Below are 23,454 nucleotides of genomic sequence, written 5' to 3' on the forward strand. Positions count from 1 at the left end.
AACTACGAGTAAATGGCTACATTCTGTATTTCAATGTATTAGTGCATAATTAAAGTTTTTTTATCCGGATTAGATATATAACGTGCGAATATCGTAATTATTTGTCTTAATTTTTTATATTTTAAATTGCCATGCGCTGTTTATAAAGTTATTTTTTATTTTAAGAATTTATTTATTTGTTAAAATCCAAATGTTAAAAACCATTTGCGCAGAAATAAGCGGACTTTTATTTCAATATTTATGGAAATACTTTGTTTTATAATTAGAGTTTTAACATTATTTTTATAAAATGAAACTAGAAAATTTAAACAACATGCTTAAAAACCAAACATAATTTTTTATATTAATGTTAATATTTTTTATTCCATTTAAACACTTACAATAAACAAGAAATTGAAAACAACAGATCAAATAAATGGCAAAAATAATTTTATTGTACATTACCAAAGATGAAACAAATCTTTTATAAATTTATTAACTTCATCATTTATTGAATTTAAGATGATGGACAAGCAATTGTGACGATCATTGTAATAGAAAATATACTAATTGAGAAACTTTTTCACTATTATCAGTTCTTATATATTTTCCCATTTTGATCTCGAGCTTTAATTTGTTTCTAAATGATCAATAGTCTGTGTATGAATTCCTGTTAGATGATTTACAAACACATATTTGTGGCATAAAGTGTCGTTAGTATAATTAAAGCTATTGAAGTTTTATAAACCCCGTACCTATCAGTATGAATTTTACTATCTGAGATAAACTGGTTCAATATAACTGAGACTATGGTGAAAGCTTTTTTTTTCGCTGGAAATGGTGACTGCAAAACACTTAGTAATATGCCGACGCGTTATTTACATAAATAATTGGTCCTATTTGTAGGTGATTGTCTTTTGAGCGATTTTAATTTATAATTAAGCATGGTTCATCGACTGGAATATTGATCCCGGTTCTCCCATTAGATTTTTATTAAAGTTATTATGTTTAAGTTTCTTAATAGGATGACTTTTTATTTTTACCAACGGAAAAGATGCATTGATTGAGTAACGTGCTTGTGAAATGCATAATTAATCAACAATCTTAAAGCATCTTTAAAATTTATACGTATGCCTTCGAAAAATGAACCTATTCTGATCGAAATATTTATTTAAATTTTGAAAATATTGTATATTTATCGATCAATTTTCATTTTTTTTAATACTCGATTGGTGGTCCTATTAACTACATTGGTCCTGTATTGTAATGCAATTTTATGAGATCATAATCTGTTTTCGTTATGAGAGTGTCGTTAAATATTTTCGCTTCAATTTCAGTCATTGGGTTTTAGACACTAATAAATTTTGCATGAATTTTTGTTGTTATTGAGTTGTTTTTTTTATGCGGCATTGAAAAGATCCAAAACTATTTGCATAAAAACTAAACAGAATTTTATATATGTGGTATTTTATACAGATTAATTAGAGGTTTATACTTTCACGTCCAAAATATTATTATAATATCCTTTATACATCCTCTTTACCTTTATTTACCCTAATTTTCCCAAAATTCTAGCCTCTTAAAAATTTTATTTTTTTGGTTTTCATTACTAATATTACAATAAACCTTTTTTTAGCATATATTTTAATATCATTTGCAAAGCCTTTTAATGCTTGTATAATACGAATGCAGAAAAGGAAACAAAAATTTATATATTCTGCGTTTTGAGCTCATTTTAAATTATTATTCTATGCTTTTTAAGGCTTCTTGATTTTACATAAATTATATAAAAATATAAATCTTCTTGAAAAAAATATTTCTATTCTATTATGATTTTGGGTCTTTCTTCCAATTTTTCTAAATTAACATAAATTTTTATTATACAATAATTTTTTTTTTCTTTTTTATTACCATAAAACAAAATAAATTGTTATTTTTAATACACAATATTATTTTATCGTGCTTAAATTACTATGAATTGTTATTTTTTTTTACCATCATAAAAAATATGTAAAGGAGTTAAAAATGCCAGACCAGTAGAAGCATTACGCAGGCTCATACACTCCGCAACACACTTGAACTCATCTCATTTGAAAGAAGAAGAGCAGTCGATGAAGATAGATCAGGAGATGGTGATAAAAGATGTATCAAGGAGTTGTGCAATATTCCAAATGGGGACTGGCCACGTATAAATTGATAAAATCGATAAAAAGAAAATTAACCCATAAATAAATAAAGTTATTATACCATAATATTCTTTTAGCCTTAAATTACTATAAATTGTTATTTTTACCATACCATTAACTTGGGAAGGTGTGGTAACACAATATAACAAAGGGTATCAGAAAGAACTCGAGGTAACTAACCAGATTGAGGCATGTATACAAACCTTACGATTGATAAAAACCCTTGAATTAATAAGTCTTGAACGGAGGAGGGGTATTAAAGAAGACTTCAGAGAGGTGAAAATATCCCAAAGTATTAATAAGCTGTGCGCAAGAGAGATCAAGTAAGTTGTGCTTGAGAACAAAAACTAAAATTATAACGAATAATTTAGACCTAAATCTAAAGAATAAATAATTATAGTAGACTACAATATACTTTGATACTAAAATTATAATTTCATCACATTATTCAATATTTTATTTCATTTCTTTAAACCATAAATGAATTTACAGCGGGTTTTATAGTGAGTAACCAAAAAAGAATAGGCGATTTTGTTGATAAAGGGTTATTTACGCACCTAATAAATTAATACCATATGGTATAAAAGATTTATGAAGCCGTTTCAAACTCACATACAAAAGAGGATTTTAGGTACATATCCTTATTATATCGTAGCCTATATATTTATTACTGAATATTCTTGAATGCATGTTTTTAAAAATAGCGAACCAAAATTAAATGAGATAAGTTTTTGTTTGCAAAGAACATATATTGTGATGGTGTCAAAATGGATCGAAAATTGCATTATGTCCAATATCTATTGCGATTAATACTCGTGATTTATGTTGTTAGTTAACTAAAATAACTTGAAAGATATGTTCAAAAGGATAAATTGTAATTTTTAATGAAAAGACTATCGTATTATATAATAAAAAGATATTAGGTTTATATCATTAAAATATATAAAATCTTTAATTTATAGTCAAAATTTACTTAAATTTCTATTCTGGGTTTAAGCGTTAAACTAAGAGCTGATTTTCCCGGGTTCCGAACTTGTCAAAAATTTTTAATTATCTGTGGAATATTAAATAAAAATAGATCGATGGATTTAACCGAAAAGTGAGTCTAGAACATTATAATTAAGCTTCTTGCTTTTCTTTTTCTCCTTTTCTTTTATCTCTTTCTCCTTTTCTGTAATTTTTTTCTTTTTAGGAACATATTTAACCCGGCCTTCTCTTTCCTTCATGAACTCACCATACATTTCATTCCATATTTCTTCTCTTTTTTTTGATTCTTCATCATCAAACAAAATATTTTTAACTTCACTATCGTCAGAAAATTCTTCATCAACAAAACCATTCTTTTCCTCAATGATTTCTATTTCTGATAGTTCAACTGATTTTTCTGCATTTTTACTTTCGTTTTTAAATGTTTTAGAGCACTCTTTAATCAAATCCCATCGTATTTTTTTATTATTTATTTCTTCATCTACCTTTTCGACTTTTTTTCTTGATTTACATACGGGTGGATCTTCTTCTCGCTCAATCCACACATTCATAAAATCTTCAACGCTCATATCTGCAGTTTCTGTGTTTCCTATTTCCCTAAGTCGCATGTTTATAGTACTTACCCCACCTTTTACAACTCTAGCAATATCTTCTATATCAAAAAGAGGAACACACCAACCCTTACGTTTTCTATTTATTTTTAATGAATTATCTTCAGGGTTAGCCGGATTTTCTTCTGGTGGATTGTATTTTCCGTATAGTATTCTGTTGGCTATAAGAATCGCAGCCCCACATACATTATTCGGTCGTCTTCCAGTAACTATCCAATCTCTTTTCATCCAGCTCACTATTCTGTTGGCATATCGGGTTAGTTCCTTTATATATTTTTCTTTACTTGGTGTTGTAATGAAATTCATACCTTTTTCAATGGATTTTTTATGGGATTTAGACTTAATATTTACATTCAAGTTTGTGCTTTGGTTTTCAGAACCATTAAAAAAATTTTCTTTTGTGCTACAGTTTTTCAATGCATCGGATTTATTTCTATTTTTGCTATGTTCTTCTGAACCATGTGAAATAATATTATTACTAGCATTTTGTATGTCACTTGAAATGATTTTTGAAATTTGATTTTTTGAACTATGCGAAATAAGATTTTTGCCATGATTTCCTATAGTATTAGATGTTCTAGTCGAATCCCAATTATATATCTTATTATACTCATTACAATCTTCAGAACTATCGCCCAAAATATCTTCCAAAGATTTATTATACTGATTTACCAAAACCACCACATATTTTTCGATAAAAAGAGAAGGATCGATCATAGGAACACTAATTCCAAGACTCTTAACAATCAAATAGAAAACCTTTCCCACACCACTACAATCGATTTTAAGTTGACTCGATAGATCAATTATAAGAACACTATGTTTTTCAAGTCTACCTACAATATAAAGACAAGCCGTCAGCGTATAAACTAAAGCTTTTCCTTTGGTCAAGTTACGTGCACTCAAAAGTTTATAGAACCGAAAAGCTTGTGGGCCATAAGACTGTGGAACTCCAATCTGCAAAATAATATTTTGAATACATTGATCAACGTTTTCTATATGCGAAGAATAACTTGCAACGTTGAAATATCTAGAAATGTTTTTTGAACAAGGACGAGATACTTCACATTGTGTGCTTAATGGAATATTAAAGACGGGTGTGTGAAGATCAAAATGAGAAGGAACAGTAGATGATGTCGGTGCAAGATTTTCTAATGAACGCGATTGAAGATGTATCATTTGACCAGAAAGTGATGATCCCCCGTTGTTTGATTCAGTAAAGTTGAGAGATGAGACGGTTATATTTTCTACGTGTAATGACCCACATGAAGTGCACAATAAATGTCCGAGTGTCGTATCGGTATGAAGAGACGATGATCCACAATTTGTACAGCTAGGCATTTATCTATTAAAGGGGATCTAAATGCGATTTTATTTTCTTTTTTTGCTTTTAGCGATCAATAAAATTGATCAAAATATATATTTACGATTCGTAATGAAATTTAAAATTTTAAAACGAAATTTTCAACTATATTAGACAAAATAATATTGAAAGAAATTTTTGAATCGACTTATGGTTAACGAATAAATCTTTATAACTTATGCTTTTATTTTGGTTTACCAATTATTTATATTATTCATACAAAATTCAACGAAATTTATTAATATAAAGAAATATTGTTATTAACTAATTTACAGTTTATGGTTTATATATTTTTTTTGATTAGTTAGTATATATTTATTATTAAAATTTATCATAAAATGAAAAATTATTAATTAATTTGCCGTTTTTGGTTTATATTTTTTTTTGATTAGTTAGAATATATTTATTATTGAAATCATCATAAAATGAAAAATTATTAATTAATTTGCGGTTTATGGTTTATTGTTTTATTTTTTAAAACAAGATAATATATTATTATTGAAATTGATCATAGAATGAAAAATTATTTTTTTAATAAATGCTTATTTACAGAAAGTTTTTTTGAAATTCAACATTTGCACCTATGATTATAATTGATAGATAAAAATTCGCTGTATTTAATAAATTACTTATTACACAGCTAAAAACATATTTCTATATTAAGTTTTTAATAGTTGTAAATAAAATCAAAATTCAGGTATATTCCGTTCAACGATTTATTGAGAAATTATAATCATTTAATTACCGGTAGTAATCACATGAAGCTAAATAATCAACCACCATTGCTATAGAGTGGGTGGGCTAAAATTAGCGCCTGAGCCAATATTTTTTTTGTGTTCAAGAAAAATACACAAATGTGGGAAAAACCAAAAAAAACAAACTTTATAATTATACACGCCTTTTTCCATCTTGAATTAATGATTAATTTTTTTGCACTAAAGTCGAAATTAGAATTACATTTATTATTACTGATAACTAACAGTCTTTGAAAAGAGGTGATGCATATAGAAGATATGAGAGAAGTGGATATGGTCAAAATAATAGCCATGATTAATCAATCACAGATGCGGAAGAGAAAATCCAAAACTATAATACGAAACTAGCCAATAAATTAAACTATATTATTGCTGATCATAACAAATCAAACAAAATTAAATTTTTATTTGTGATAGATCGCCTCTAAATTTATTTTTAACTATATCTGTTATTATACGTCACAAAACAATAAATATAAAATACCTTTTACGGGCACTAACTACATCTTGTGAAACACTAGTTTAATTTTTAATTTCTGCTATTGACGTCCATAAGTCGTTATCAAGAAGCTAGTAATATCAACTATGGAAAGCAATACATAAACGATATGAACAATGAAAAACCAAAATTTAATAGCATTTAAAAGAGAAGATGCACAGAGTATAATTTCAAAGACAATAATATTAGAATAATTAAACTAATCTGTTCTATAAATAATATAAACTTTTGCTTTAAAATATTTTAACTTTGAAAACCAACTAAGCCAAAATAATTAAAATTGACGCTTTTGTAACTAAAATCTAACTATAAATATTTTTGTCGGATTATTTAAATCAAACTGACTTATTAAGAGTAAAAAATTGAGCAGATCAATATTTTTATACCCTTACTCACAACTATTAGTTTTAATTATGATACAAAAAAAAACAATTTTATAAACTTATAATGCCCCCATTTTAAAAAAAAGATAAGTAGACCAATGTGTTTCCTTATAAAATTCGAAAATACTTTAAATTAACATATAAATCGACTCATTATCCTTCACCCTTTAAATTACTAAATAAAACTTCGGGCAATCTAAATTTAATTTGTTTCTATTATATACTATGTGATAAACCCAGTGTAAAAAAGTCATCCCCGTTAGAAAAAATAACCTTTTTGTAATTTCTATGGATAAAAATTCATCTTCACACAAATATTAACATAAATCTTGCTGTAAATGTCTTATTTTCTTTTATATGTACATATACATCAATGATATATATCCACTTAAGCGACAACATTTACAATAACTTTATATAACTATTATAAAAAATTATCAAATGATTTTTGTCAATTTAAAATAAACGTTTAGTGTATAGAAATTAAATCTAAATTTCAAAATTTTCCAAGTATCATCAAATATAATGTTAAACCACAAACTAACCGTAAAAAAATTGAAAATTATTTGGTCATGTCTAGTTTAAAAATTTAAACGTAAGATTTTTTCTAATTTTTATAATTATCTTTTTCATTTTCTTTATGCGATTTTTGAAGGTCTATTAAAAGTAGTAATTTGATAATTTGAAGTATTTAAAATTGGATATGAAGTCATTATAAATAACTAGTCAACAAAAAATATTATGTTTGCAAAACTATTATACAAATATGTGTCTTCACTAATGATTTAAAATACATTAATATTTCATAAATATCAATATTTATGAAAATTGGAACGACTTGCTACCTCTAAAATATTACACGCTTTAGAACTTTTGGTCAATAAATATTTTGCTTTTATTTTTAGATTTATAATTTTGAAATGGTTTTAATGGTATAATTTTTTCTTGATCAGAGCGATTACAAACAACAACTAAAAAAATTTCAAAAGTACAGTTGAAATTGAATGATATCGTACTTATTGAATTCGTAATAATTTCTCGTTTCAATTTCGTATTATACTAAATTGAACAGTATAGATGGCTTATACATGTTAATTTTATCTTAGAATATAATACAGTATACAAATAAACTATCCTATGAAATAATATTTTAAACCTAAACTTATTACTTTAATTGAAATCGGTGTAAAGAGTATAAATAGCATAAACATGGTCAAAAACGAGAAACCAAAAAATATGATTTGCTATCATCTGAATTGTCATTTATCTACAAGTGTAAGACAAATATTATGCCATATTTCTTGAAATGAGACAAATTGAAAACGAAATATCATAAAAGGTATCTCAGAGACCTCAAAGTTTAAAACCAACACGACGCACATTATAAAATATAAAATTGAGAAAATTCAAAAACTAATAAGACTTGAAAAGAAGTGAGGTATAGAGGAATATGTAAGAAAAAAGGATATATATAAAGATATAGATAATATGCACTCAAAGTAAATAAATCACGCTTAATTAAAGAAAAAATAACATTATATAATGCTAGAATTAACGCACAAATGAAATATTTACTTTGTGATCCTGTATTTAAATTAACTTATATAACACTCGTTGGCTAAGAGCTTCATACAAATATTTTTTTTTCATAGGATGCATTGTAGGAACTTAACTTTTGACCACCTAAGATAAAACCAGATGTGTGCTGCTTAAGTTTAAGCTATATAAACCATATAAAAGGTCTATTATGATGGAGCTCACAGAAGTTCAAACTTGAATTTTTTTTTATAAAATGAAAAAGGTTTTTTGAAAAAAATAAAAAAATCAAGGTAGCTTTAAAAGTAATAAATCCTCGAAATTAAAAGTACTCCTCATAAACGACAAATTAAATTGCGAAAAAAATGCACAATTTCACGTATAAGATATTTATTAAGTAATAATTATCATTAAACTATATTTTTTGTAGTTATATTTTACTAGAGAGGCATCGACAGGTCTTCATTTGTTATTTATATTTTAAAGGCTTGAATTTAAAATTGATATGGTTATTTGATAATTAAAATAAAATTAATTTGCATTGAAATGATTCCAAGTCTCTTTTGGGTTCATATCATCTTTTTTACAGATTTAATGTTATTATATTATTTATATAGTGCGTGATTTAAAAATAGCAATAGGTTTTTATACAAGAACTATAATTATAAATAAGGATAAAATCCTCGCTCATTTTTTACGTCTTTATATCGCTTTTAAATTTCCACAAGGGACAAATCCAAACAATTTTTTTAAAGATTAATTATAGCAACCTATAGAAAAAAAGATATTTCAATTATATATTTACTGCCTTGAAGTGTATTTACAGGGTGGTATTTTGATTATAGACATGAATATCCCAGCCTTCTATAAAATAATAAAATTTTGGGCATACATCTTACATTACGCAAAAAATATTTCAAGGGAAAAATAATTTTTAACTTTAAATATGGTTAAGATACATTTAAATATTTTTAAATTTAGTTTTAAATTATATTTGTCATAGAAGATTATATAAAACTCAATAGACTATATTTAGAGAAATAGTAATCATGAGATATAAAAATTTTTACCATATTTCTAGCATAAAATAATTTTCGTTGGATATTTTTTTAATAGAAGTTTGCAATTTATGGTTTGAACCCCAAAAGCATTCCAAATAAAAAAGAAATATTATCCTATAGGATATTCAGAAAAAATCCAGATTACATGAAATAGTATAAATTAATGTTTGTGTGTTGTTTATAATAAATTATTTGTTTACGTATGTGTCTTTATTTTTGACTTTAGCGTAATTATACGCAGCTAAAATGATATTCATTTGCTAAACAAGGTATTTAAATATTTATTAATATAAAGAATTTTTTTTTAAATGTAAGTTTATATCTTTACAAGCTTTTTTAATATTTTGAAACGAATTATACTAGGTACTTTTCCCAGTCAAATAAAAGTATATATTATTTAGCTAATATTCAAAAAAATAAATCCCAATATACTTAAATGCATATGGTTTATCTATCGTATTTTCAATGATAAACATGCATGATGGAAAATAGAGACATTTAATCCCACAATAACATTCTTTTATATTTGTTATGTATAAATTTATCTTAAAGCCCATCCATGATTTTTATGATATTTATGTAGTTACAAGAAATTTTGTGCTAATTTTTTAAATAACTATCGTATCGATATATGAAGGTTAACACAAATAAATGGGATTTATTATCCTTAAAGCTATAATTCATGTAGATAGAAGAATAAGTTGTTTAAAATATTCACTAAATTTGATGTATTGGAGATCCTCAAAAAGCATTTTTTTTTCAGCCTGATTAATCGAAAAAATTTAAAATTCAATTCCTTAAAAAATAAAACTATTTAATGAGAATTTGTTTTATAAATTTAAAAACCAAAAAAAAAATTAATTAGCTTAAATTGTTATATCACAAAAAGATGCGGCAGCTACCAAATATATTAAATATAAAAATTTTATATGTGTTGCAAAAAGCAATTTTTTTTACATTAACGGATTTTAAGCCAATAAACGTCGCATCTAATTCAAAACAAAATTATATTAAGGCACAAAAATATAAAAACGAACAAAAAAAAAGGAATGGCAATAGAAAAAATTTTAATGTTACTAAAAGCTATTTTATCTTTACAAAAATTAAAACATGATTTTTAGAATTTTGTAAAAAGAAAATTTGTTCTAATATGATCATCTAAATATTTAAATGTGATAAGTTGATAAATGAGTCAAAAGAACATATAAAAATATTGGAAAACTTAAAGATGTGTTTCATAAATCGGACCATAAAAATTAAATTAAAATAATGCACTGCACCGTGCGAATATCATGCATCTGTGGTAAATACAAAAAAATTTCCTGTAATTATTTTAAACAGATTATTTGGCAATAGAGGAATTTTTTATTAAATAATTTAAAATTTTTACCCCTTAAAATCCCCCTATTACCGAAAAAACCTTGCATTAATGATTTTGCAATTGGTGTAAAAGAATTTGAAACAAATTATAACTTAAGACTAAGATCCGCGTCTGTAAAAATACAATTTATTGGTGGATCCGATTAAATATTATTATAATACTTTAATATATGAGGTTCACCCGTTTTATATTTACTTTTATTATAAATCCATTAATTTTTAATATTTTTTTAATTGTATAAATTGATATTTTTATTAATTAAATGTTCTCCTCAAGTTTTCTTGTTGTTGATTATCTTTATAGATTTTTATTTATGCGTTAATTTGATTTTTAGCTTTTTATGGTTGTTCAAGCAAAACTTTAGATTGCTCTATAGAACAGATTTCGCTGATACTTCTTTCCAAATCATCATCTTTACAATCTTCCTTGACACATCTTCTTCTCTCGAAAATTTATAAGTTCAAGTGTCTTCCCAATCCTATTGTTGGTGCATATGCTTCCGCTTTAGTTGGCATTACTAACTCCTTAATATATGACTTATGGTATTTTGTAACCACTCCGTCCAAGTTATGACGTATGGAAATATTCGAGTCCTACATTTGTAAATAAGTGAGAATATATTTGCTTATAGATCCGATTATTTTTATTATAAGTGTTCACATATGGCATTAAATATATATTAAGACGGTATTTTTCCCTATGTTTCAAAAATTTATTGTTAATCCATTTATGCAAAATACACATAAACATCGCATATAATATTTCAAAAGCATTTTTTTAAGGATGAAGATAACTTCTTCGTGATTAAGGCTATTAACTAAGGGTTTTATTGTATAAAATCTTAGTTTTGGGGTGTAAAGTTTAAACAAATAATCTTAGTTACAAAATTACATAAAAAAATATAAATAATATGCTTGGTTACAATAAATTTAAAATGACACAATTTTCTTTTGACGATCCGTAGTGGTGTAAAGAAGATGTTGTGAATGATAAGTCCCGATTCATTACATTAAATGAAATGTAATTTTTATTTCACCCATAATATAACCTTAAATTATACAGGTGTATTTATATTATGATGAAATTACAATATAAAAAGATAATTACTAAAAATTATTAAACATCAAGATTGTCTGACCATTAAACATCATATAAATACATAAGGTATTTAATTTAAAATTATGAAAATAGCCAGCTGAATTTTGCATTCCTTTATTCTATTTCTAGCGGAACTAGGTTATCGATTATCTTTTATAATTATGTTTTCTATTAGCCAAATTGAAAGAACAGTACATGAGAGGAGACATCTACACAAAGAATTTTATTTTTACAACTGGGATCTTATCGTATCATGGTTGATTTTTTCAATAATTTTTTACTTGATGAAAAGGTATTTGTTTTTCAGTCTCTGATATTTTATCTATTTTGAGATTAATATGTATTTTAGCTGTTTTTTTTTCCATTTCTTCACAACATCATTAATAAATTATTTTAATACTATCATAATATTTCTTTATGATTTATTCGGTAAAAATTTTTCATATTATATTGTTATATGCAATATATATCATCTATATGCCAAAGTACAGTTGTAAAATTATTCTTAATTTATTTTACATTGATTAAAAATATACACAATTCAACATATACTCCCTGGAATATTTTATAAACACTTTTTACAATATTCTAAAAGTTGTTTGGAAGCATATATTTAGTATAGGGCTTCTATATTTACATTTACAGGCAATGTTGTGCATTCCTTTTTTAATTAGAAAAATTATGATTTAACACATAGCTATAAACCTTTATTTTTTAATAATTTATTAAAGATATAAATTAACATCGTGAAACCAAAAAAATCTTTTAATGCATTTTTTTATCATACAGAATTGAAAAAAATAATTCTTTATCCATTTATAAAAATCTACATAAAGTTCACCTGGGCATCTAAATTGAAATACAAAAAATATGTTGAAATTAGACCCCTATAGTAAATTAATTATTGCTGTTTCTATTTTCCAGAACTTTCTTGCTGTCTAATTTTGAATGTATTTTTTTTTGGTGTTTTAACCCCTAAATGCATGATATTATCAGAATTAAATGATGTATTTGCCAAAGAAGAATGCCTAATAAAATATTTAACAACTAAAAACGTGACTTTATTACAAATAAATTTCTAATAACGGCTAAAATAAATGTAACTCAGATCTATATAGATTTTTTAGTAATAAATGTGTTTTAGAATGCCCTTAGAATATTATTAAATTTTTCAATAGTAAAATTAATAAGCTATATACAATTTTTCTCACTTCTTAGCGATTACACCGATAAAAAGTATAGTTGAAAGGGCTGGCGTTTCGAAAAGAATCACCAGCAAATGATGTAGAGTTCTTATAAGAACATTTTTGAAGAAAATAGTGCATGAAAATAATAAAATTTGGGGCAAAGTGAAATCGTAGAAGTTGATGAGACGAAATTTGGCAAGAGAAAATTTGATGGTTATTACAGAGTCGAAAGGTAAGGCGTATCATGGGCATAAAAAGAACTACCTTAAAACCCTTCTTTTGTGATGAGCCAATAAAAATAGCAGTCCTATAAAAAAATCAGCAAAACAACACTTTAAAATGACCCACATTCCATTTTTATCGATGGAAAGCATATCAAAGTTTTTAGTGAGCTTGAATTCAAACATAAGTTTGTAAATCATAAGAATAATAGTGAAGACACCAGTACTGGAGTTCATACAAACATATTGGAAAGGGAAGATAATGGTATTGAATTTGAGATACCTATTATAAATAGATCAAAATAGGTATCGAAAGATATCTACATTATCTGGTTTAGACTTAACAAAGTATTGTTGATGTCTGGAGTTCTTTTCGGGATGTTTTGTGTTGTTATTTTAAATAAAAAAGAAAAATTATTCTTTTGAAAAGCTCTGCCAGGGAAGGATGTAAATATTTTTAATTTATGAATAATAAGTATTATTACGAATAAGATGTCTCCTTAAGCTTTCTCTTTGTAACAGTATAGTACACAATATCCTAAAAATCCATTATAGTTTTTATTTATAAAAGTTATCGTCTTCGTACAACATGAAAAAAGTTTATTAATTTGCAGTTATATATTTCAGGTAAATTTCATAAAATTAAGTCTTATTTTTTGTGATAAGATAACTTTCTTATAGATATCCGATTTATGTGCGAACATTTCCAAAGCTAACATAATTTAGAATATTTGAATTTGCATCCTATTATAAATTTAAAGTTTTAATAAATATAATATGTGAAACACTAAATTAAACCTAAAAACCAGAGGGGAAAATCAAGGCTATTTCTTTATATGCGCCAATTTTGCATATCATCTCTATGGTTCATTTAAAATTTTCAGGGAAAGATTTGTGATAAAAATGAAAACCATTTGGGTTCTTACTTGAAAATGTTAAAAAGTATCATTTGTAAATGATAAAACTTGAAAAATAAAATAAAATAAATATTAAGATACGCATAGCAGAAAATATATTATTGGATGAAAACTCAAACATTTAATCCATAGAGACATAAAGTCTTAGGAGTAACTCTAAAAAACATCAAGCAGTCACTATTCGAATCGGAATGACTTGTCTCGAAACCAAACATAAAAAATAATTACTGTGTAGAACTGTGAACGGTGACGGAATAGGGTTTATAAAAACAGTTCAAAATATATTTGGTATACCCTGGTAGTATTTATAGCTCATCATACTTTTTTATAGGAAAAGAAAGTAAAGGAATCATAATATGGCATGCAGAGGGGGTTTCATGCACGTTTTTTTAGAATTAAAGCACCTAATTATGACTTAAAAAACAAAAACTTTTGTACTAAGCAAATAGAAATCCAAAACCGTGAAAAATTTTTTTTTATAATATAAAATGTAAAACTTCTAATTCAATTTACAAGTATATGAATATTTAAGTGGGAAATTCCGCGTTTGGGGTTCAAGGTGTCATATTTTAGGAAGAATTTCTTACTTAAAAACGCCAAATTTCAACAATAATTTCTTGCATATAAAAACGAAATAAAAACAAATTTAACCATGATTTAATGATAATTTCATATAAAAATCACATTCTCATTACAAAAATGATAATATTAAACTAAAATTTTCTAATAAATAAATAATTAAATTAAAATAGCATTTACGGAATAACTTCATAAAAATATTAAGATTTTTTATAATCAATATTTGAGTAAGGACTTGAGTACATAAGTCTAAAAAGAAGAAGGTGCAAAGAGGAAGATTTTAAAGATGAAGAGGTGGGAAAAAGTGCAATATAAATTTGTTCTAAAGAACATTCCGAATATTTTCTTGGAAAATATTGATAACAAAAAATTAAATTAACCTATGCATTTATGAAACTTTGTGATCAATATGTCAAATAGAATATCAATTCTTATAATCAATTTTTTTTCGAATTATTTGACTTTTTTTTAGATGTTAATTAAATGTCATCAAAGAATAAAGAAACTTTTCGCCAGTAATCATATTACAGCCGACACTTCTTTTTGAAATTTTATAGAGATGATCATTGACGTTTTAAAAACTATCCTACATCTGTAATATTAGTCTCTAATCATTTGTTATAATTACCATTTTATAATTATTTTTTCAATTTTTGCTAATTTTTACTATTGATAGAATTGTTTTCGCTATGATAAGAAGTAATGTCTGCAATGAATACAATTATTAATTAATGACCTCATTTGAACAATCCATCGACTTTACATCTTAAGATTTACATGATAACAAACTAAATTATTCAGATTTTAGCATATTGCCATGGTTTAAAACATTTTTATCTAGTCTTACAAATGAATAAATTATTTTTTTGCTGAATTTTACTTTTATCAGAATTAAATTATATTTTAATAAAGAACAGACTTTATATTTTTTAAATCACAAAAATTGTGAGAATATATTAACAATGTGCTGTAAGAAACCATTTTTAATTGATTGAAATACGGTTACATACTCTATAGCATTATTAAAATTTAAAATTAATCCCAAATGAAATATATTTGATTTTTTTAATTTACTTAATCAATTCTGATATGTGGTTTTAAATATAAATAAAAGCCAGCGTCCAATCAAAAAAATTGTATTCTTTTTCATTATAAGACTAAAATTGCGCGTTTCTGCTTTAATTATTGATGAAGAGACCTTGGAAAAATACACATAGTTTTCATTATAAATAATTTAAAACACATACTGTTTTTGAGAGATTAATTAATACACGTCATCTTAAATAATTATTTGACAAATTAAAATATGAATATTTGAATGATTTTAACATCATTAAATTTTATTGAATTTTCCAGGATGTTTTTCTAGACATCTTATAATTTTTAATTTAAGTTTTAAACTTTTGATATGTAATTTAGATAAATTTTTTCTTTAAAATAAGTATTTGACTAAATTTTAAGATTTATAGTTCTTTGATTATTATCGAGACTTTTCACATTAATGAAAATAAATTCATTATTCTTTTGCTTAAAATGCCCAATATAAAAGTTCAAGACATCTTCTGGGCATGATCATTCGTCTTTTTATTAGCCTCTAGATTCAAAAGCATATAATGAAAATGTATTATAAAATATATATAAAACTGCCGTTTTTTAAATAATACAACAGCACTTAATTTAAATTTGGCATAAAACATGAAGGATTCTTAATATTATTTAATTAGATAATTACTTGAGTATATTCTTTAATAAAGTTTTTATGCTTAATGGATAATACTGACGGCTTAGCTTTTATATTTAAAACCACAAATTTCACTCTCTTTTGAAAAACATGTGCAAATTTTCACACAATTTGATAAATTAATTTAAAAAAAATCAATATATATTAAAAACAACATTTGAGATCAAATGACAATAGTGACATCATTATTAGAATACATATTAATGAAAGCGATGAAATTAGAGGTTTAAAGAATTATTATCAAATTTGGCAATCAATTTTTACAACTTTTTAATTTTTGGCTGTCAATATATTTCAATCAAATTATAGAAAAAATCTTCTTCTTCAATCAAATGTCAAATTTTTCCGTGATCATTATTATATATTTTAATCATATTTACAAAAATATGGTATATATTTGGAGTTAGAGTTCCATAATGCTTGACAGAAGGTGAATGTTTTTTTATGTAGTAGTTAGAATAAAATGTATGTTAAATATGGTCATAACAAGTTCCAAATGGAAATCAGCAACCTTGAAAAATTTTTTAAAAGCCTGCCGAAATAAGATAAATGAAAGCTGTGGAATATATATCTCACTCTGTTTTTTAAATGAAGAAAGAGCACACTTCACCTCTATAGATCAAACTGAAAATATACCACAAAACAGAGAATTTGAAAGATTTATTGAAGGGAAACCAACACACCATGATGATTTTTTTTTAGTACATACCGATATTGTTGATAGCACACTTAAATGGAATAAAGATGAGGCATTCATGGTTGAAGAAATGACTTGGCACCATGTAACAGGTGAAAACTTAATATATTCTAATAATGGATATGAGGTTAGACGGGAAGGGGACTCATTTTTAGTCGCATTTGATGATAAAAATAATGCTATTTCTTTTGCTAAAGATTTTATGAACAAAATAAATCTGCGAAGAAAAAAACATTATAGAAAGGATCTTGCTTTGGAGGCAAGAGCTGTTGTTATGAAATGTAATTGTCTCATATTATATTTGAGTTCTAAATATATTTTTTATGGAAGAGATATCGAGGATATTCAAAATATTTCAGATAAACTGAGACCGGGTGAACTCAAAATTATAGATTAGAACTACTATCGATGGTCAAATAGACAGAAGCAAGGCATATCTCCATCTCGTTATTTATATAAGATAGTTATTAAAGTGTATTATTAAAATATGTTTATTATATCAGTTAATCATTATATTATACGCACGTATTTGATTTTTGGCCTTTAAATTTGTTCGTAAATACTTTACTTGCTTTTATAGAACATGTTTGCTCAATACTTCTATAAAACTCATCATCTTCTACTTTCAAGACTTTTAATTCAAATGTTTTTCTTAAACCTATTATTTAAGCGCATGCCGTCATTTAAAATTTATTATTTATGACAATAGAGTCATTGAAATATGTAAGTTAGATTGATAGAGGCTTTTGTATATTCATTTAATTAAGTATTATTTTATTTATGTATTTACAAGGGCAAGACAAAAATTATCCCATATGTTATAACGTGGGACGGTGTGGTGACACGATATCATAAAAGGTACCTGAAGGAACTAGATGTCACGCACCAGATTGAGGCATATATTCAAACCTTGGGATTGAGAAAAACCCTTAAATTAATAGGTCTCGAAAGAATAGGCTATTGAAGAAGATAGCCGAAAGTATAAATACGCTGTGCGTACAGAGAATCAAGCAAACTGTGCCTGAGAATAAAAACGTAAATTATAACCGAAAATTTAGTCCTAAAATAAATAAGAAATGTTTATTTGTATCATCATTATAGTCATATTAAAATTTATAAATAGGCTATTAAAATTCTAAATATATTAACTTGGATATTAAATTATGCTAAACATATCTTTGGGCAAATTTTTTAGATATCATCTGCAGAATATACATCTTGGGGTTCAATTTCCGCTTTTAAAAGTTTTATAGCCATATATTGCTATTTTATATAGAAAAGTTTAATTTATGTTTCTTTCGCTGATTGAAATAGGTATAACGAGCCTTATAACTTGACTGAAGTTGAGAATGAAAAATATAGGAAATATGACATCTTGGCAAATGAACTTGGTTTAATTTACAAATACAAAACAAGAATAATACCATATGTGATGACTTGGGATGGGGTGGTCACAAAATATCATAAAAAATATGTTAAGGAGTTAAAAATACCGGACGAAGTAGAAGCATACATGCAAGCTCTCACACTCCGCAAGACACTTGAACTCATCTCATTTGAGAGAAGAAGAGCAGTTGATGAAGATAGATCAGAGGAAGGTGTCAAAAGATGCATCAAGGAGTTGTGCAATATTCCCAACACGCTGAACACGTCTAAATAGATAAAATCGATAAAAAGAAAATTAACCCATAAATAAATAATAATATTTATGTTTCTTTTAACATCATTGTACAATCATAATTTAATATGTAAAATTTTTCAGGTATAACATTGTTATAGACCAACTATAACCATGCAAATATTGTCTTTGCAAACTAGATATGAAAAATCTTAAAGGTAAATTATAATACTAAACTAACTTAATTATTTTTTAAACTTTTATGTAATGTATATGTGGGTAATAATTATAATTTTTTTTAATATTTTATAATTCAAATAATGGTAACATAGAACTTTTCTCGCCAAAAATTGATTAAAATATATTTACCATGAAAAAGTTAATTTCGCGTGTGTATTATATGAAACTGGATATTAAGCTTCTATTCTAAAATGCTTGATGTTCTTATTTTATCATAAAAAATGTTTTTTTCTATGAAATTTATAATGTTATCTTTGCGCTTTATGATCGTAAACGGAAAATTTATTTTTAAATGATGTCTAGCTTTGACATGGGCTATAAACATGTATTTTGCAGTTAGAAAATATTAAATTTAAAACTTTATTGCAGCATATGTATCTCGTGCGAAAATTCAACGTGTTTTTATTATGAGATGAGCATTATGATCTGAATAGGATCGAACTCAACAATATCATTCCAGAAATAGATGATTTAGAAACCTTCATTCGCCAATACAGCTAATAAGTGCCCATACTATCAATTTTAATTTGTATTACTAGACGAAAGACAGGCTTTCAAAAAAATATTATATGCATTGAAAATGTACTCATCAGCACCCTGGTTTTTTATGCCTTGATGCGGCTCATCTTATTGTTATATAATTTACTATAATTCTGCTAGGTATTTATATTATCAAAAAACTTCAATTTTTTCAATATAACCTAAACCAAAAATGTCTTATCTATTTTTCTAAATAATTTATGGATGCAAATCTTAAAAAAAGTAAAATTTTCTTATTTGATTATATAAAATATTATTTTAAATATGATATTTATATATCTAGAGCCAAAAATTTCAAGATGCGCTAACCGAGATTTAATTTATACGAAATTTATATGTTTTTTTACAAAGGTTTGGGAATTTTCGCTGTTTTTCTTTATACATACATTTAAAATATCAATAAATAAGCTCATTTGATTATATTATATTGTAAAATTTCCTATAATATATAGCTGTATTTCTACCCACACGGAGGATTAGTTTTGAAACGTTGTAATATAGTTTATAATTACAAAATACTCATGGGTTTTTTATATATTGACAAAAATTACATCACCTTTACTCAAAACTGATGTGATGCTAACAAAAAAATAAAATTATTGCAATTTTCTAATACCTTAAACATTTAATTTCGATTTTAATATTAAGTAGTAAATTTTTATAAAAGATTTAAAAAATGCCCTAAAAAATAATTTATTCATGTATATTCAAGACAAATACTTATGTAACTAACAGACCGATTTCTTTATACAAAAAAATAATATTAAACTTATTTCTAGAGAAACATGTTAACGTTGATTCTATTAAAAAGTTAAATCATGCTGCCATAAAAATCTTTAACTTGGTAAAAAAATAACAACGGGTTAGATCTAGCAATAAATAGGCTTAGAAAAGAAATAAATTTTCAATGATGTATCTAGTATTTTTCTACAATATTTGTGTGTTAAAGACATGAAGAAAATAAAATCTTTTGTATTTTTTCCAAAATTATGAATTGACTTTATAAGCGTCATATACTCTAAATCTATGAAATTTATTCATGCAGAGTAAATCATAAATGAGTCATTTATATTTTTTTGCTAAACGATTTAGAATCATTTAATAATTGTATTCCTCAGAAATTTATTGTAAAATTTTAAAATTAAGAAGAAAAAAATACCAAAATATCATCCGCAGAAATACAAAACCATTTAACAGATTTAAAGGTGTAAGATTTTATGTTTTACACGCTGCAAAAAAAAAAATTATTTAAAATTAATGGTTTAATATCACAAATATATAACAATAAATGACTAAAATAAATATAGTAGGCATTGAAACATTATATAATATCTTTAAATGTTCTTTAGCTCACAATATTTCTTCTCAATACATTCAAAAATCCATTAAATTATATTTAAAACATAGATATTTCATAAGTTACATAATAATTGAGCTAAAATTATCTAAAATGAATCTATATATTATAGAAAAAAAATAAGTGAATTTATGGAAATTATTGGAACAGGTTCGTGTAAAATGACATATATTTGCTAATAGTTTTATTGTTCGAACCTCAATTGTTTTGGACAAAAAATGAATGAGAGAATTACATAAAAAGCGATTAAAAAAAGACTCTATATCTGATATAAAGTAACCATAAAATTGTTACAAAAAGCTTATTTATATTCTTTTCTGTTTATATATTTTAAAAAAAGAAAAAGATCGACATTATAATCACCTCTAACTATGTTGATAGCCTGAAAAAGTTATATCTATTTCTTTGTTCGATATAATTTTGAAACATCAGATTTAAAATATATCGATTTCCTTCCTACATATTCAAACGTGTCAGAGTTACTAGATCAAAAAGGTGCTGACAGTGGTTCTCTAAAGAATAAATATATCCAATTTCACTTATTCCACGAAAAAACACGCCAACTCTCTTAAAATATAACATTTAATGTGACTTCGAGGTATTATAGAAGCATATTTTTTTTTATCCTGGCATGATTTAACTCGATAAGCAACAAGGGTTGGGCATTTTGTATACCCAAACCCCCATCAAACAATGTCTCGCAATGTTATAGTTTAAAAATTTGAATTCAGCGATTATAACGTAATTCTTGCACCAAATATCTTTTTAGCCGAGCCGTAATATTTTTTAATTTATTTGATTTAAGATTATGTCTCAGAATATGAAAACTTCATCGAAATATTTTATTATACAATGTATTTAGCAATAAAAAAACCAGATTAATATTTAATATACAGTAGTTTTTCTTTTATAGTTAGGGATTTTTTATTTAATTTCACACTTCTAAAGAAATTGCATGTATGTCTTTGTACACCTTCACAAAACACACTTTACGCATTTTTATGGTGGCACAAGCCTATAATTACCTAAAAAACTGTAAAGGTGCTACTAGAGAACATCATAGATTCTAACGTGAGGTTTTCTCATGGGACAGGTTACTGATTCGCGTATTTTCGTCATCTGTTATAAAGGTTTTTAAAATAAAAGACCTATCAAAAATGCGTATCTTTACGTGGGCAACAAAAAAAAATATTAAATAAAAAAAGTTGACTTGATTCGCGCAAAAAAAATACAATCTGATAAGATATGTATGCTATATGAAGTTTACTTTCAGGGCTTTTGCATGAATTTAAAATATTGCATTGTAAATAAATTTGATTATTGTTCAAAGTAAATTTAAATTATGACTAAAATATGATATATATGTATTTAGCTTGCTCAAATGATCTTTAGTTTAGTTATTAAAGCAAGAGAAAAGCATAATATAGGGTTTCATCTTGGAATTATTTTATATAAATTATTAGTATTTTTTTTGAACGAACTTATATACTTCATTTATATATTATGTTTTTTGAAATTTATACCTATTTTTGATATGATGTATTAATGACAAATGACTACCTCCGTGCAAATATTTTAAAATTAATTTTATTATGTTGAATTAATTAATGCTATATTGATATGATTTTGGTGATAATATATTAATTATTGCGATAAATATCGATCTTTTTATAGCTTATCAAACAATATAAGATGATATTAATCCTCGAAATATTTTCTTGATATATATTATTTGCTTAATGGCAAAAAATATTATAAATATGATTATATTTTTATTTTCAGATTGATAGATAAATTAATTTGGTTATTTTTTTACCTAAAAATTTATAATTTTTCATATATAAAGTCTTCTTCTTAAGACGTGGTCCTTTAAAATGTCATTATTTTCCCGCAAATCATCATTGATATTTTAGTGAAACCGTCGAGTTATTTTGAAAATATTTGAAATAAATAAATTAAAAATACGATAAGATTCGATTAAAAATTTAAAAGTGACAAGAAAAAATATTTTTCACGATATATTCGGTACTATAATTTAAAAGCAGAAGTATTTTTTTGCATGGAAAACAACAAGGATATATATATGTACATTCATCTTCATTTTTTTGTCAAAACTTTGATGATAATATAGTTTTACGATATTTTAACAGAAATATATAAAGCGTGTTTATAGCTGCGCTAGTTACGTATAATATACATAAAAAAAATATAATTATAATTTTTATCGACTTTTTAAGATATTTTGTTGATATAGACAAATATTTTGGGTGTAAAATATCTAAATCCCCATGGCCATCTATTTCTAAAAAAAATGAAGCGCAAAAAATTGACCACACTTTAACATGGTACAATTTTTATTGATACTTATAACTATGCAATACATATTTATCATAATTATATAATAATGATTTAATTCCAGTTAATTATTAAAAACCTATCTTTAAAATCAATAGTGAATAAATTAGTACAAATAGAACTTTCTATTGACTGATTAGCTAAAAAAACAAACTAAAAAAAT

Source organism: Rhyacophila brunnea, unplaced genomic scaffold (genome assembly GCF_057557595.1).
Source record: "Rhyacophila brunnea isolate RB1 unplaced genomic scaffold, BYU_Rbru_1.0 scaffold_32, whole genome shotgun sequence".
Lineage (NCBI taxonomy): Eukaryota > Metazoa > Arthropoda > Insecta > Trichoptera > Rhyacophilidae > Rhyacophila > Rhyacophila brunnea.